Below are 4,997 nucleotides of genomic sequence, written 5' to 3' on the forward strand. Positions count from 1 at the left end.
TTTCATTTAAAAATTTATTAAAAATTCATTAAAATTAAAAATTAATCCCATCCCATATGGCCACTGTTTGTGTCTCAGCTGCTGTACTTCCCATCTAGCTCTCTGCCAATACATCTGAGAAAGCAGCAGACAACACAAGTTCTTGAGTCCTTGCTGTCGCTCCCCCTCTTCATGGAGGAACGACACTGAACCCTGCCTAGGCTTCATATCCGAGTCACGGCACCATTATGTCGCTCCCCCTCTTCGTGGAGGAACGACACTGAACCCTGCCTAGGCTTCATATCCGAGTCACGGCACCATTATGTCGCTCCCCCTCTTCGTGGAGGAACGACACAGGACCCTGCGCTGTTCTTTGGTCTGCTCGGCCCTCCCCGGGTTTGCTGCTGGTTCTTCCCGGGTTGGCTACTGTCCCTTCCACCTCCGTGGAAGGGCAGTTCCCCCTGCCACCTTCCCCACTTCCGTGGGGGAGCGGCACACCGCCGGCCGGCTCTCTCGGGGGCTGCACAGGTGTTCCCCTTAGATGTTCCCCTTAGATGTTCCTGGTGCATGCCGTCTCTCTCCTCCTTTATAGTCCTCCTCTGCCAATCCCAACTCGGCTGCCCACACGCCGAGTACGCTGCTCTCCTCCAATCAGGAGCAAGTCCTGCTGTTTATTGGTTGAACTGGAGGCAGCTGGGTAGAAGCTGTTTTCTCCTCTCCCAGCGCCTTATTGTGGGAGAGCAGATGCATAGAATAAGTCTTAATTCCAGTAACTTAGTCTAGTCCGAGCTGCTCCCCACACTTGCCACCCATGAGGGAGACTTGGGTGGAGTTCCAGATCCTGGCTTTGATCTGACCCAGACCCAGCCATTGTGAGCATTTGGTGGGTTGACCTGCAGATGGAAGATCTCTCCCTCCCCCTCCCTGTCTCTCCTTCTTTATAACTCTGCCTTCTAGATAAATAAATCCTTTTCCCATATTTATTTTTCAACAATTTTTCTACTTACTTGCTAGTATAGCTTTCTCCCTTGGTGCTGCTGCTCCCTGTGGACTTGTCCTCCTCAGCCTCTGACTAGAGCACAGCCACCTCTCCAATGCTGACATCCTCTGACACATATTTCACTCTTCTGTTCTCTCTAAACTGCAGACTCTTGGGAAACATAAGTAACTATCATGGATAAACGTGCATAGATACACACACCTGAGGACTCCAGAGTCTTGGATTTCAGGTTGTAATTAACTTTCCTTTTCAGAGGACTGGTGAAAAAACAAGTCTGGAAGCCAGGGTGTAGACTTGTGGTTCAGATGCCTGTGTCCCACATGGGAGATTTTGGGTTTGGTTCCAGTCCCTGCCTCCAACTTCCTGATAATGCAGACCATGGAGCTAGTAACTGATGGCTCAGATGATTGGGTTCCCTACTCCTGGGACAGCCCTGACCACTGTGGATATTTCAGCAGTGAACTAGAGGGTGAATACCACTTCTCTGTCTACTTGTTCATTTCTTTGCATCTCCAATTAAAAAACAAAACAAGTATGTTTGTATCATCCATTAAAATAACTTCCTCAGTGGAAAAAAGTAGTTTCATTGTTAAATTTGGGGAAAAATAATGCTTCTTGGTTGTAAATGATATATGAATAATGCATAACTGTACATCAGACTTCCATTGTGGACAAGGAAGAGAAAGATGGAAGCAATAATTTTTACTTCTGGCTTTGGTACTTGTCATGTAACCTTGAAAAATTCATTTAAAATCATGGGGCCTGAGTGTCCTTAAAATTACAGGCTCATCTAGTTGAGGCAGGTGGTGTAAGGGGAGGTGGCAGGAAGCTGAGAGCTTTCCTTGTTTCTGTGCCAACAGAGCTAAGTGACATTAGCAAGTCATTTGACCCCTCTGGATCTTCCTCCCTTGTGAGATAAGATTGTCTTTATAGTTAAAGGGTTTATTCTACACAGTCCTATCTTATGGTAAGGTTCACATGACTGTGAAGTGTTTTATAAACTGGCAGTGCAATAATCAAGTTGGCACTGAAGATGAAATGCTAAACAGCATAGAACTTCTAAGGCTTGTAGTTCTATGAGGAGCTACACAGAAACATTCAAGTTCAGGGGCATTTTTAAATTTAAAAACAGAAACATTGAATCACTGTTCAGAATCAGTATAGTTGCTAAAATTCTTATTTATAATCACTGAGATTGGTAGTATAATTACTGATAGTATACTCCTAGTGTTGTATATTTTAGTTTATACAATACTTAGACTATATAAAATATAGGTAGCATGGGAAGTGCGATACACAGCAGTCTTGTAGAATGGCAGATGTCCTAAACAGCACTCTGGCCTCAGAATCAGCCCTTAAGGCCCTCAGATCTGGCTGAAGAGCCCATGAGAGTATTTTCGGTATGGAAAGCCACTCTGGCAAAAAAGAAAAAAAAAAAGGACCTAAATAAAAGATCTCTGTAAGTGAGATCCCAGTAGAAAGAACGGGCCATCAAAGAAGGAGGTACCTTTCTCTGAAGGGAGGAGAGAACTTCCCCTTTGACTATGACCTTATCTAAGTAAGATCGAACTCAGTGAACTCAAGAGGCTTCCATAGCCTTGGCAACTCATGACTAGAGCCCAGGGATATTTCTGATGCCATAAACAAGAGTGTCAGATTGTTCAGTCAACAACAGGAATCACTGTGTGCTTACTCCTTATGTGGGATCTCTGTCCTTAATATGTTTTCCAATGTGAAGTAATGCTATAACTAGTACTCAAACAGTATTTTACACTTTATGTTCTGTGTGCTGCAAACTGATGAAATCTTTACTTAATATATACTAAATCAATCTTCTGTGTATAAAGATAATTGAAAATTAATCTTGATGTGAATGGAGTGGGAGAGGGAGTGGGAGATGGGAGGGGTGCTGGTGGGAGGGAAGTTAAGGGGGGAAGCCTTTGTAATCCATAAACTGTACTTTGGAAAATTATATTTACTAAATAAAAGTTTAAAAAAATTAAAACATAAAAAATAAATAATAATATAGGTAGTAATATTTAGTACTTCTCTTACTTTTACTGGATTGGATTATAGTATACGTTAATAAACCCTTTTTAAAGATTTATTTTTTTATTTGAAAGACAGAATTATAGAGAGAGACACATAAATAAACAGAGATGTTCTGTCTGCTGTTTTACTCCCCACGTGGCTGCAAGCAGCTGGAGTTGGGCTAATCCAAAGCCAGGTGCTTCTTCCAGGTCTCCCACATGGATTCAGGCACCCAAGTATTTGGGCCATCTCCTGCTGCTTTCCCAGGCACATTAGCAGGGAGTTAGATTAGAAGCAGTGCAGCTGGGACATGAACCAGTGCCCATAATGTTTGCCAGCACTGCATGTGGTGGCTTTACCTTATATGCCACAGCACCAGCTACAGCCTATTCATTTTAAATTAATAACTAAAGATTATCTGCTGTTCAGCCTCAAGGCTTTGGCTTGGCCCAGCCTCTGCTGTTGTGGACATTTGGGGAGTGAACCAGAGGTTGAAAGATCTCTCTTCTTATGTCTCTCCCTCTCTAACCTTGCCTTTCAAATAAATAAATGTGTCTTTGCAATAAAAATACATACATACACAGACACACGCACAAACACGGTACCAACACAGTGGGTAAAGCCATGGCCTGCTGTGCCAGCATCCCATATGGGTGCTGATTCAAGTCCCAGCTGCTCCACTTCCAATCTAGCTCCCTGCTAATGTGCCTGGGAAAGCATCAGAAGGTGGCCCAAGTGCTTGAACCACTGCATTCATGTGGGAGGCCTGGAAGAAGCGCCTGGCTTTAGATTGGCTCAGCTGAGGCCAATTTGGGAAGTGAACCAGCAGATGGAATATCTGTCTCTACCCCTTCTCTATAACTCTGCCTTTCAAATAAATAATAGATTTTAAAAATGGGGGAAAAGGGCAGTTTTGTTGCCTTCCCTTTACCTAGAGCAACATAATCAAAATCTGTTAGGCAAATGAATAAGGGAAATTCTGAGATCATGTATTGACCACAGCAGAGATTGTATTCCCTGTACATTTTCTGGAAGCCCATGCTAGTTGGAACCAAGGGTAGGATAACAAAAAAGGGGAGGCCTATATCCCTCTTATTTGTCTTCTTTGTTAATTGGAGCAGTGGAGAGTTGAGTAATGTAATATTGGTGTTTGTCTCCATACAGTTCACTTGTATTTAGCTGGCTCTTTTTTTTGGCATTTCTTTTTTATTTATTTTAAGAGATTTATTTGAAAGGCATAGAGTCCTCCATCTGCTGGTTTGATCCCCCAATGTTTGGTGCATGTGCGGTTCCATTATGAGAGCAGCTGAGGCCCTGCGGGTGCCTGGGGGCCAACAGAAACACCTGCAGCCTTGGCCCACTGGTCCTGGGCATCTCCCATCTGCTTGTGCCCCGCCCGCATCCCAGCCCAGGCCCCAGTGGCACCTCTGGGATTTCTGCCTCGAACTGGTCACTTTAGGTCACTTTGTGATCCCTGACCTCTGCCCAAGGAAGGAAGCAGGAAGTGGTCTTTCCCTCTCTTTTTCTCTCTGTAACTCTGCCTTGCAAATAAATACAACTTCAAAAAGTTATTCTCCATCAAGCAATACACCATTTTCCAGGCAAGTGTAAAGCTGGGAGTCATGGCTTCTTGTATATTTTGGATAATAAGAGTTTTGGTTTGAAAGCATGTTCATCTGAAACAAAGATCACTCATTATCCTTTGTTAGAGAAGGGGGCTCTGCTCTTGGAAAGTGAAAATCAGAAGTGGTAATGTGTGATGAGCTCCACCTGCCAGGTCTGGGGAGACTTATTTGAAAGACAGGACACCAGGAGAGGAAGCTTTTCAGATTCCCTGGCTCTTGCTTTAGTCTTATGTCTTTACTTCTTTTGCTGCTTCTTGATGTCAAGAGTGTACACTTTATGCTGAAATGAGGAATTGTGTCTAACCTCTTTTGGGCCTTTTTCTAAGAAGAGTGCATATATTTATCTTGGATATAAGGATAGC

The sequence above is a fragment of the Oryctolagus cuniculus genome, unplaced genomic scaffold (assembly GCF_051225735.1).
Source record: "Oryctolagus cuniculus isolate XC-2025 breed Fujian yellow rabbit unplaced genomic scaffold, ASM5122573v1 ptg000044l, whole genome shotgun sequence".
NCBI lineage: Eukaryota > Metazoa > Chordata > Mammalia > Lagomorpha > Leporidae > Oryctolagus > Oryctolagus cuniculus.